Raw genomic sequence first — 13852 nt, 5'->3', positions numbered from 1 at the left:
TTAAGGATCCATAAATATTTGTTTTAAATTGAAAGATGTCGAATATAAATTCCGTTACGGATTTATTTTTAATTGGAGTAGAGTAAGCGCTCCTTTTATACTCTGCGTGTCTCGTTTCAATAAAATTGATCGTAATCGCGCTCGTATGTTTTATCTACAAAGTCAGTTTTTGAGCGGCATACCGTGGCCACAATAAATCGTTGTTCATTACAGAAATCGCCGTAAAATATCTGAGCGATTCGACATCGATTCGAGGGATGCGCGGGCGGCGCGAGCGAGCCAGTGTGCGTGCATGCGCGCTCCACACCTCGGCGTACGCCGGTGTCGGGAACAGGTAGTGTTGTGTATAAACAAATAAGAAAATCGACTTGTCTTACAGAGCGCGCCAAGGTCGGCCTGGCCTGCCCGCGCCCGACCTGCCGCGCCGTCCATCCACAGTTCACTTTTGTACTTTTTTTTTCTTCAAAAGCCCTTATTTATTGTGATGGCTGAGTATTTGGGCGCACAGTTTGTATAAGCAATCAATTTTATTCATTTTGACTGAGCAAGTTCTCTTCTACAAATAAATAAGTGAATATAAAAATATTGTTACTGCCGACCGGGTTCTTGAGTCATCGAATGTAAGCAATTACATAACCGGACCGAAAAATATTTGTATTGGCCAGATCCAGTATAATCGAATACCGTAAAAAACATACATCCGCTAAACAAAACTAAACTTAACGGTGATAACCTAACAAATGCTGGGGAACGTGTCCGTGAAATCGATATCTCAAACGTTTGATTCTTCGATCGATTTCGTGATGAATGGTGGGTGATATTTGATACTGGATCGATTAGTGAATGGCGGCGGAAGTGCGAGCGTGGTTGGAGTAGAGCGTAAGCCACGGGGCCCCACGATCTAGCTCTGTGACAAATCGCTGCGTGCCATCACTCCTTCTAATCGTTCTGCTTTGCGTTCACAATAATATCGGTTTAATTCAATTAACGCTTCAATGCATTCTGCCCATGTGAACGGTTTTACAAGAACAAAAAACTTATAATTATTTTCGTCCGTGCTATAATTAATCTGATTGATGTGCATGCAGTCATGGTTCGTTTTGATTGATATTTGCTATCTCATGAAAACTTATGTATCCTTACATGCATCGAAGCCATATAATGTCTTAAATGTAAAAACAAATAATGACAAATGAAGTCGCAGAAGAATGCCAAGCTACAATAAAATCTATACGTGGCAATTATGCTGACCATACAATTAGATATTAATTTCATTCTAAGCTCGTGGGCACTGGGTGACAAAGACAGCCGGTCTACTAACAATGATGGTAGCGCTATTTTCCCATACACTTCACGTTATAAATTCTTAGAACAATGTTCCATATTGTAGACAACTAAAGCCCGCAGTTTAGTCATCAGTAGCTGTATTATTGTAACTTTGAGACAGTCGTAGCATGCCTACTTGAAGTAAATGAGTCTTTGATTACAATAATTGATCCATATTTTTCAACCATCCTTCTCCCTTCTTCTCCACCCTGAATATAATATGGTCCACACTTAATAGTTACATGATAAGCAGAAACAAAAACGAATCAGCTACAAAGTGGTTTACTTGTAATAAGCGGCGACAGGAAGAAAGCTAACCAGCAATTTTCCACAATTATCATATTCTTGAAATTGCTTCTAATGTCAAGAATTTCATCACAAGCCTCCTTGTTAGCGACAAAAAACGTCACGAGTAACAAGACAGTAGCTTGTATTAGGAGCTGTCAAAAAAAGCTTGTAAATCGATCCGAGACACGCAACTGCTCGCATGTCTCTGCCAAGTGTAACTGTATTGGGTTATGGGGTTTTTATAGAAATTTGTATTCCGGTGGCATTCGGAATAATTATGCGACGGAAATTCTCGAATTCCATTGAATTTTGTTCGTTAAAAGTGGTTTACTCGCACTAGATCATTGAGGAAAGCTGTAAGACCTACCTACATAGGTGTACATTTTTAAAAAGTAAATAAGGATGCCACTTCATAAGCATAACTTTCATCTAGGATTTCATAAGACGCAAAGACTGATGTTACTTGATAAAGCTCAACGAAAAAGAGCAGAACAAATAAAATAAATACAACAGAATGGTATGAAGCTCACGGACAATCACAAGAAACTGGTGATTACCCCGTGAATGCCAGCGATTGTTTCAAGACATCATAACGCACCCACTCGAAAAGGAATGCAAGCATTTTACATAATTGCAACTTAAAAAGACATAACACATTATATTTTCCTTTTATAGAAATCCTAACATTATTTTGCTTAAGCTATGTGCAGCTAGAAGCTGAGATCACCGCCTCCGTTCCCAAGCCAAGCCTTGACACATATCATCCGACAACAATGAGCAAGAACATAGTAAACGTCAATTACAGCATTACTCGTGTATCGCTGACTCAATCGTAGGCACATGCGGAATCGAACAAGCGACATGGTGCGCCGCTTATGAGAACACAATTACAATCCATTATATTCGCCTGAGACCTTTTAGGGCCGAGCTAACCAGCTAACCGGCTCGCAGGAGCAATGCGTAGCAGTCGGCAGACGAGGAACACAGGAGTCCGTGTCGAGGCAGAGCCGGGGCACAACATTATGTCCCCCATCCCGTATTGTTTGTCACTCAGACGGATTTCACGGCGACAAATGGCCTCGGAGATCCAGGATAAACACGCCACAGCACAATGCCTCTCGTATAAAATTAAAACAACTCCAACTTAATAAGAGTTTAGTGAGCTAGTTATAAAGGCAATTTTCTAAACGACTGCCTGTACGACTTCATTCTATACGTTTCTTCGTCTCTGAACGGCAGCAGAATAGTTCATTGTGGATACCTTAATGAACGTCGCCCATAAAAAAACGTAGGTGGAAACTTTCGTTCTTACAATCAACATGTGTATGGCTAATGATCATTATTCCGACAACTTTGTTTATGTATTCGAAAGTGAACAAAACTCGTTCGCCCATCAAAATTAAACCGCGAACGTAAAAGTGTATCGAATTGCAAAGAGCTCATCATTATAATGTTTGGAAAATATTGCGATGTTCGAGTGAAGTCATGTGGGTTGGCAATTGCTGCCGTAGCTATTAATGTCTATGCTAAACATTTATGTATTCTGAATGGCCTTTTCCGTGTCACCCTACACTCATTATGCAATAAACAGTGACGATTTGCAACCTAAAGGGCAAACGAGTGCGTACGAAATTGCGTCCAATTTTCCTCTCTCTCACACAATTGTAGGATTAGAGTAAAATTTATATGTCTGGCTTTTTCAAATTAGAGCGGCTGGGCTTAATAGCGTCTGAGGACAGCAGCCATTTCATTTGTCGCCTAACCCAGGGCTATCGTAACAATACGACTTTACCTTAACCTAGGTGGGCTTAAGTAGGCTCAGGCAAACTTTAAACACCATCTTCGCAGAAATATTTGTTGTTGCCTTTTTGCGTAGACCGTGTGACTGCTTTTGAATGGTAGGCACTCATTCTTCTTGTCACTGAAAAATATCTCAACATTCTAAATGTAAACCTATTTTTCTTATTTCTTTGAAGTTAAAGTTTGATAGCAAACTTGAATTTGGTATTTATTTCACACTACATAATCGTTTAATTTATTTTTCCACACTTCTATTACACAATAATTTAAGTGTTTTGTTACTAGGTATTCCAAATTTTTGGGTAGTAATTTCTATCTTACGTAACTTGCACCTTAGTAAAGTCAACAAAACCATAATAAATTAGTGCAGATCTTGGCAGATAAAGAAGATATACATGACATTAAGAGGCTGATAACCTTTATTCAAACCGTATAATTATTGAAGATACCATTTGCCGAGACTACTAATGTTTAAGTACACGAGTCTGATGATTATAGAAATATGAACTTTACTGCGTTGAGATAAGAGCTATGAGTGTGTTGTTCAAGTCCACGGTCCGTCAAGACTCGGCTGGCACGTAGCCTGCGTCGCCGCCACGAATTGGTCTATAATTAAGAAATAAGTTGAGATACGGTTTTTAGCTGACTTTTTACAAAGCATCTTACGGGCCAACGCAATTAACCCGCCTTGTAAATTGAATGTTTGCTTTATAGTGATTATATAGTAATTAACTTTTAAGTTTTTATAAAAAGTATAAGAACCCGTGCACGACCACATTGATCTTATTGATGCTGATTTTGTTTTGTTTATAGCGCGCAACTCAATTTTGTACACGGGGTATTAATTTAACCCGTGCTTCGTTTGTTTTTCTTGTAATAATAGTACGGTCTCTTACTCAAGTATTAAAATTACATAGAGTTAGTAGTATGAAAGGTGATCAATACATTCAGGGGGACGCTAAACAGTGTATCGAAATGTTGTAGTTATTTCCTCATGTTGCGTCACATAGTAAAATAACAAGTTTTGGTGGAAACTTGATATATCCAGTGAGCACATTTATTTTCTTCTCAATCATGTCGGCACGTTACCAATTTTTGATAAAGAGTCTTCAAAAACTTAAGGCTAGCACTTGCCAGATAACAAGTGTTAAAAAAGATATTATGACACAAAATGAAACAAAACAGCCACACATTATGTAGGTACCATTATTCATCAACACAGATAACATGGTTTGAGTACGTACTCCAGATCAGATAACCTAATCACATCCTGAGCTAAACGGTGGATGAGTAATTTTGGTATCAGATACAAAATCCTTTTTTACCGCAAATGTTGCACTAAGTATGAATACGTAGTAGACATGGGCGCCGCGCCGGCGTCGCCACGCCGCGACACGACCGCGCGCCGCCGCCGCCGCCGACATTAGCTGCGCGGCGTGAGTTAGGTTAAGACGTGCCATTTTGTTCGCAATTATTTAGGCAATACTCTTCTTCCTCCGAGCCTTTTTCCCAACCATGTTGGGGTCGGTTTCTAGTCTAACCGGATTCAGCTGAGTACCAGTGCTTTACAAGGAGCGACTGCCTATCTGAACGAAATGGACACTTCAGTTTCTTTAAATATCAGTAGTTTTCATCAATTTTGAGTAAACTATCCAAAAAACATAGTGCTGTTGGTCATGGAATCGAAGATGATCCATTAGATCAAGAATGTTGGCAATATCTTGCTTCTGCTATTGGGGATCGACCCATTTCCAAAATGCGGACCTTCCATCATTTTGGAATGAGAAGAAGACAGAATTTCCATGGCTGTCTACATTTGCAAGGGCTCTGCTGTGTATACCCGCTACAAGTACTCCGAGTCATCATCATCTTCCTGCCCTGTTCCCAAGTCATTTGGAGTCGGTGCAACATGTCTTTTTCTTCCATTCCTCTCTGTCAGACATACTTACATCCACTCCCTTCTGCTTCACGTCCTCTTTCAGTCATCAATCAATCCATCTTTTCCTCGGTCTACTTAGCACACTCTTTGTGACATGCGTTTCACACCGTCTCATCACATGCCCATACCACGACAAACTCTTCAAGGCTTCCTCTGATATACTCATTCCTGACTTTGTCCATTCTGTTAACCCCACACCTCCATCTCAACATTCTCATCTTTGCTACATGCACTCTATTCTCATCCTTCTTTTTCAATGCCCAACACTCTGATCCATACAGGACGACAGGTCTTATTACGGATTTGTAAATTTTGCCCTTCAGTTTGAGGGGCATCCGGTGGGTCACAAATAGTGCTAGTTACCTGTCGCCACTGCATCCATCCAGAATTGATCTGATGCGTAACATCCCTGTCCACCTCATCGTCACTTTGGACGAGTGAACCAAGGTACCGGAAGTCGGAGCAGACTGGTAGGGGCATGCCGGCTAGGGTTATGGTCATGGGTCTTGATATACCGCCAAAATCGCAATGTAGGTACTCGGTTTTGCTCTTGCTGACCTTTAAATCTACCGTCTTCAGTCTTAGCCGCCATGCCTCCAATCTGCTCTGGACCTCTGGCCCACTCTCCCCCACCAGAACAATCATTGGCGAAAAGCATACACCAGGAAACCTCCTCCTGTATGTCCGCTGTAAGGGCGTCCATTAACAACAGGAAGAGGTAAGGACTGAGCGCCGACCCCTGATGTAAGCCAACCCCTACACTGAAACTGGCGGTAGTGCCGGCTGTAGACCGGACTTGTGTACTGCATCTGCCGTACATCGCTCGAATCAACTGCACATGAAGTATGTGCAGTTGATTCGAGCCTGGCATACCTTTCTCCTTAAGGGCCCACCACAAAACCTCACGAGGTACCCAGTCATATGCCTTTTCAAGGTCAACGAACACCTTATGTAAGCTATATGTCGACAGGGTGAAGCCCTGTTGCTACCGGCTACTGCGTTTGATCTGGCAGTGGTCAACACGTGGTTCCAGAAGAACTCGGAGCACAGGATCACCTATAAAAGCGGTCCACGTGCCACACAAATTTATTACTTTTTGGTTAGACGCAGTAATTTGAAGAACATAAAAGATTGTAAGGTTATACCGGGTGAAAGTGTAGTCTCGCAACACAGACCCCTTGTTATGGAAGTGGCGTTTACAATAAAGTCAATAAAGGGCAAAGAAAAGTTACCTCCAAACATAAAATGGCACAGGTTGGAAAGGGCCGATTTGGCGGAGCAATTTAGAAATGCGGTGGTAGATTAGATGATTGAAATGGGAGATATGAATGAAAGGAGTATGAGTGTTGGAGGGAAATGGCAATGACTATAAGGATGACAGCAAGAATAATTTTATTAGAATCGAAAGGAATTGCAAATCTATTAACATGTATATCATCCACGCCGCCGGCGTCACGCCGCCGCTGTGTAAAATTCATCAGCGCGCCGCCGCCGCAAAATACTGGGGCGGCGCCCATGTCTAATACGTAGTAATGTATGGATTTTACTGAAGGCGTTTAGGTCTAAATGGACAGTTTGACAATAGTTGACGTATCTAGAGCTGCATACATAACCTCGAAAGGTGGAGAATATTGTTTAGTCTAATCTTTCCTGGCCCTCCTAAATAGATTTGGATCTACGACGTAGCTCTCAGTAGGTGCTATTTTATTAGTGCTTATGAGAAGTAAGCAAATCACTTTATTTCATAAACCTAGTTTTTGCCCTAACCTTCTCCGTCAACTTGCTCTACGACATCCTCGATAAACAACTTTCTTAAGCAAAAACAGCCACTACATATTCTGCAAGTCGTGATAGATCGACAGGAAATCAAAACATTGTAAAAGAAGCGATACCCGCACATAACCATGCATATTTCATAGTCAACAATATCACGGAACACATAACATATCCCAGTCTCAATATTCGATCAATTAGCAATAAACCATTTCGTCGTAGGGCGGTCGCAATCCTGCATAAATTCAATTAGAGCAACCTCGGTGCCGGTCCACAATTCCCACTGCCTTTCGAGACATAACTATATGGAATAATTGATCGGTCGACGATGAAACCCGGGAAACCCTTTAGGAATTGATATCGGAAATTATTGTCTCTTGCGCGTGATATGAGTATATTTATTTGCAGTAAATTATTGGGTTTATGAGCTATCGCTAGTTTCTGTGACATGGTTGCGTTATTGGTTGTTGATATGGTTTATTGAAATCGAATGGTGGCCTGTTTTACATAAAGGAAGTGTATGCAGTAAACTGACGGGTTAAACGATCATCACATTAGATCGTAAATATCTATTATTGAAATCGGTCGCCCTACAAACCGGTGTAACGGTCCGTCCAGTATCTACGTGGGATATTTCTGATATCATCTTCCTCCTGCCGATTTGCTATTTCAAACCCAGAACGACTACGCCGGTGTTATAAATGAATAAACTTCAATAATAGCAAAGGCTTCAAAAATGTCTGAAGTCTTGAGCTTAGTGACACTACTAGTTACTTAAAAACTCATGTTTTGTAGTAAAGATTACATACAAGAAATGCGATGTAATAGCTAATCCATTTTGGGTAAATCCCTTGATTTCAAGAAACACTGCATAGTTGTGACGATGATTCATTGTGTTGCCTATCAGTAGATCTTTATCGACCAAGATAACGATAATTACCCTAAGTAAGTTTTGACTACCATAATATTTACCGCAATTTAATAACTTAAAGAATACGTTTAGGCAAGGGCGATAATAAATTGTTTCTTAAACTAAATTGCTAAGAACTAAGAAAACTCAATAGTGATTTAAGATCCATACTTAAAGGAAGTGTACCATAAAACAATTCAGAGCACGTAAAGCATTTTATCGAAGCTATAAAATACAGCAGAAGTAAAGACCAGTGTATTGCCCAAGTCGTGTGCTGAGCAATACTGGATCGCACGCGCCGTAAGCACATGCATTGCATTAATCAGATTCGCTGATAACACATGTTAATATCGTATTCATTTGACGTATTGGGCACTTGGGCTTCCTTCAGTTCCTGATCAGATGGAGTGACGACATCGATAGCAATTGGCTCGATAGTGGGTCTCAGTATAGGTTATGACTAATCCTGTCTAACACTTGTATTTACGTCCGTAGTCACCTCATAAATACACAACGGTAATATCTTGATCTTCATCATTCGAAGAACTTTTATAATATAGACAGATTTGTTAGCCAAGACATATCAAAAGAAAGAAAGTCCCCGAAATGACATGTCAAAAGTAGAACCTAAAGAGTACCGACACTGATCTTACATGTGATCTTAAAACGGTCGCATCAATAGCTTATGAGAACAAAGCCATCTCTTATCTCATTCAAAATTTATTCCATTGATCAAAGTGATTCCGCACAACTATATACAGATTCTGAAATAAGTACTCTGGTTGCAATAATGTGGCCTTAAAAATAAATTGGTATACCAGCATAAACTGCTTTGAAATATTCCGACAAAGATATTTCCACGGAAGAAAATCCTAAGGCGATGAATTTTATGACTGATCCATCGAAGGTTGAACGAGAGAAATAATATCATTTCCGGCTTTTTAGGATTTGCCATAAAAACCTTTTACCGTAACATATTTTGCTTGAAGAAATTTTATAGTCATCTTGAATGGGCAAATCATTCTCTGATGAATGAATGAACATAGTGAGTAAATACTGCAGAAGAGGTATCAAGAATGAGGTATCAATCATATCCTTATTTTAGTAAGTAGAAGAGAAGTCATACACAATTCCGTATCGAATGCCTTCCGTAAAGATCTTAACGACTCTATTGCTATTGCAATTGTCCATCAATAAACGTTGGCCTATCACGTTTACTTTGATTTTACGCTATCATGTACGGCAAGGCTATTGAAGTCCTGGCGTCCTTTTTATTAAAGTCCAAGGAAAATGTTCTATCGGCGAAGCAAATAAAACAAAGCAGCATATAGTAGCGTCACGGAAGAGGGAAGCCTCTTGAGAGTACAACACAACATAATCTCCCGCCGCTGAGCCGACCGCTCCATTTATTTATTTATGGAGATTATTATCGTGCGTAATAATTCACTAAGTTTCAATTGCATAATGACGGCGGACAGGGCTACTAGGCCTGCTAGCTAGCGCTTAGGGCGGACGCACCGACTAGCGACCACAGATAATCTTCCACGCGAGGACTATTATTAAATAGGGGGCTGTCAGTGAAACGGCAGGCCGCCTCCTAGCGCGATCCCGCGATGTTATGTCCGACTTGTAAGACTGGCAACATCGAACAGCACAACATTCGTATTTTAAACACTTGATTAACGTTCCAATGCGTGCAAAATGTATTACTACATCGAAAATCGGTGAACATTAGACAACACTGGGATCTAGATTTTAAGATTTACGAGCTGGAAGTTGTTCCACTTATATAAACAAGATAAGAGATATCGGTAATCTTGTTAAGATATGCGTAAATCATTGAGAATTCGATCGAGGTGAACATATTATCACCTATCTCAATGTTATCTATGCAGAGTGGCTTCTACGCACAGTAATTCAATTGCAAAAATAAGAAACAGAACAGTTGCACAGTTACTTCGAAGACTTTAGATAATGATGGGTGCTAGAATCAACTTTAAAACGGACTCATCGACGTGATAAAGCGTGACTCCATCAACACTGAATGCCGGTAACCCATTACAAATCTGTTTCATTGCTGTACAAAAAGTAGGAATTTCACGGAACAAAGAAATTGCGAGAACGTGTGAATGATAGAAAGTATTATTACGGATATCAACAACTAAGTAACCGCTCGTTCGACCATCAACTAGGTGACGCCCTTTACATTTTTCGAATTCAATAGAAATTACTGCACGCCACTATTCAGTAGACAATGAATGAGCTTGTGAAACGTTGGGTAGAGCTGCGAAGTTAGCGGTCACCACAAGGTTCCACGTGAAAAACCAACAAGCGCTTCACACAGGAAAACTTCGTCATTCACAAACTAACACCAAGCCACCAACGAAGAGGGAAGTAAGTCTGTATTTGGAAAACTCCTGTACCGTTATCCGACATTGTTGTACAAGCACGCTTGTTTAGAAGCCAAACGGCGGAGCTCCCAGCCCCACATTCCCATCACTACGGCATCTCGCGCCGAACACCGTTACCTAAACAGATATTAATCATAATTTTCACTGACGCCTGCTCAACTATTTTAGATGATAGTTATTAGCTCATTTTGATTGTGACCCGACTGCGTGTGGGCAAATTCGAAAGAGCAGCTACTGGAAAATTGCCGTGTGACATCTAAAGGGTAATGGATTTAAAACTGCTCTCTGAGACACCTTTAAATAGCAAAATAATCACTTCCTGCGCAATTACCTTCACTGACATTACGACAACTTGTCTTGGTAGTTTACAGCCGTTTGTCTTTAAACTTTTAACATACTTGTAAGTTCTCTTGATAAGTATCGGACGTTTAACATTCGCTAGTACAATACGAACATTATGTTGGCCTTAACTTCGTTTGATTCATTTAATTCGAGGAATCCTTAACGGGAATGCGGACTTCAAGAGAACAAACGAAGCTAGTGAGAATGCGAAGGAATCCGACGTAAAATCTACACGTTTTTATAGTTCTTAATTGTTTAGAGACATACGCATGTAAATTAACAGAATACATTAAGACGGGTGTGGGAAGAACGGAGTATGTGACAGTATTCGTACAAGATGAATACCATGGCTTTTGTTACCGTCAAACACCAAAAATATGATTTATATGACTAGAAGATCGTTAGGAAGATTGCAAAGTCATAATATGTATTCTGTAAATCAATTTTATGACTCATCTAATCGACAATTTATGCAACGAATTATCAAATATTTAGTATTAATTTGCTAATAGCCACTAAGCGACCAGTGATTGAGAAATACCAAACGTTTTTGTATGACGCCCGAGGCTAAAAAACATTTTAAATCAAATTAATTTAGATGTCTTGACCATACGAGAGACGAATCGACGTATATCAAACGAATTGACGGGTATAACGTCTTAAATGGATTTTAATTCAATTGGTGACGAGGCCTAGTTGTCTCCGGGATTTATTCGGGTTCAATCAGATCAATTAGAAGACGGCAATTGTCATTCTCGAGGGCTGTTTGAACGGACTTGCTCGTCCACTATCTTACTTAGGAATATTTATGTCCGTACTGGGATAAATCTTAGATGTTCCCCATTAAACCGGAATGAATGAAGACCTAGAAACGTGGATAGCTTCAAATTGCTTAATGGATAAGGACTTATTACGGCAACTTATCTTAAGACTTCGATTTGGAGAGTCAGTATGGACTCTAAAAACTATCAAAATTCCCAAACTGCTCAATTTGTTTCCGTAGAACAAGGAATTCCAAACACAATACCATCAAAGCTTGCGACAAAACCTGTTTAATCATCAAGTGAGGTGCGTCACCAATTATCAAATATCTATCACCGCTTATTGCGCTCAGAAATCCGTGGAAAAGAATTAACTAAAATCGCATATCGAATCTGAGATGACTGCAGTATATTCTTGTGTGAACAAAACTTAGTCATCAAAAACGTATATTTTAAAAACTATCTTAATTGTTGTGATATTCCGTCATTATTTGGCACTATAGTTCGGCCATTCAGAGAATGCGTTCCTGACACGTCGCGATTGAACTGACGACGTAATAACATTCATTGATTATTGATATAATAATGTTGTTTTAATGCTCCTCAATTGTTAAAACGGTAAACAACCAGCAAAAATATTTTTATCGTAACTGCAACGCCATTGCAAAGTTACGTCGTCAGTTCAATCGCGACGTGTCAGGAACGCATTCTCTGAATGGCCGAACTATAGCTAGTTTCACTCAGAAACCGTGGGGGCTACCCACTACCCGTACTCGGATAAAAAATATAATATAGGACTGGAAGCCGACCACAACATAGTTGGGAAAAAGGCTCGGAAGATGATGATGAGTACTGGGGGATATAATCCAGCTTCCCGAGAAGTGGAGTGTGGAGTTGAAAAGCTAGGTACACTCTAACCGAGTAACATAGACAAGATTTTATAGCGGTACACGGGACACGGGTAAAACCGCGGGAAAATTTGTCATTAGTGCAATAATAAAGAATGTGAAAAAGAGTAAAATAACTTACTGAAACTAAACTTCTCTGTAGCGTTAATACAGTCATGTAGCATTGCTAAAAATATTATACCTTAATTTTACTGTTGTGCATTGTATTTCATTGATGCAAGCTGTAAACATGGTAGCGGTGACAACACTAGCGAGTCGGGACAGGCAACGTCATCCGATGTGGCCACTTGATTTAATTGAATTAAATTGAAACAATCGATGGCAGTTACCATCGGTTAGCTGACTGCTCTCCGATTTATAGCTACACAGTATAGGCACAGCGTGGTAGAAATATTTGTCCGTTGAATTGATTAACTGAAATCATTTGCTTTGAAAAAATGTAGACCGGTATGTATTTTTTTTCTTTGAAGATAAAAAATAAGCATATTCATTCAGCATATTTTTATCCTTATGAAGCAGAAATAGATTAAACGCGACTGCATTCCGACAATCTAATCTAGATAGAGATACCCACTTTCATGTTAACGACCCTTCATTATAACCCAGACGACAACAACACAAATATGCAACTAATTATGCGATTGTGTCATCACAACGTTATTCATGCATATGTGTAGTCAAAAATAACGCACACACACAAACAGGCGCGCGCGCACATTTGAATGACGCAAGAAAAAAAACAAAAGAGAGCTTTTATCAAAGCATTCGAATGACTAACAGCTGAAAAGATATTTTTAAAAGTCAACGTCAGTGTTCAAAAAACGCTAGCATTTATTTTCATTATAGCAAACATTTCACGAAAGTAACAACTTATTCACTGGCACTGGCTCTTGTTGCTTTTTAATACCCCCGAGGCACTAATCGTCGTACACTGTGGCTACAGCTGCTATGCGCCGTAATTGCTCACATATCAATCCACGAACAGTAAGTGCCAACTTAACATCCGTTTAAGATAAACAACCTGCTCCCTTTAATACAATTTATTAATCATCACACTTTTGTACAGATAACGTTATTACGAATTTTATTTAGGCATCGTTATCTTCCTATATGTTTATTTGTGGATGAGTCAAACGATGGACAAATATATAAATGTCGCAGCGAAGTAACGATATCTGTAACGTTTAAATAACAAAAGGACATCGATACTAACGCATATCCGGGCGAATCGCCACGTTCAGGGCCTTTAAACGCAACCGATAAAAACATTACTCGACGCTCTCAATAAATACACATTAATGTCCTGGAGCATTCTGGTTTACATTCCGTGCGGTTTCCAACGAGTTTTATAAAAGCTCCGTTCGGCCGCACACGCAATTACAAGCGCCTCTTTG

The sequence above is a fragment of the Helicoverpa zea genome, chromosome 10 (genome assembly GCF_022581195.2).
Source record: "Helicoverpa zea isolate HzStark_Cry1AcR chromosome 10, ilHelZeax1.1, whole genome shotgun sequence".
Lineage (NCBI taxonomy): Eukaryota > Metazoa > Arthropoda > Insecta > Lepidoptera > Noctuidae > Helicoverpa > Helicoverpa zea.
This window is presented reverse-complemented; position numbering follows the sequence as displayed.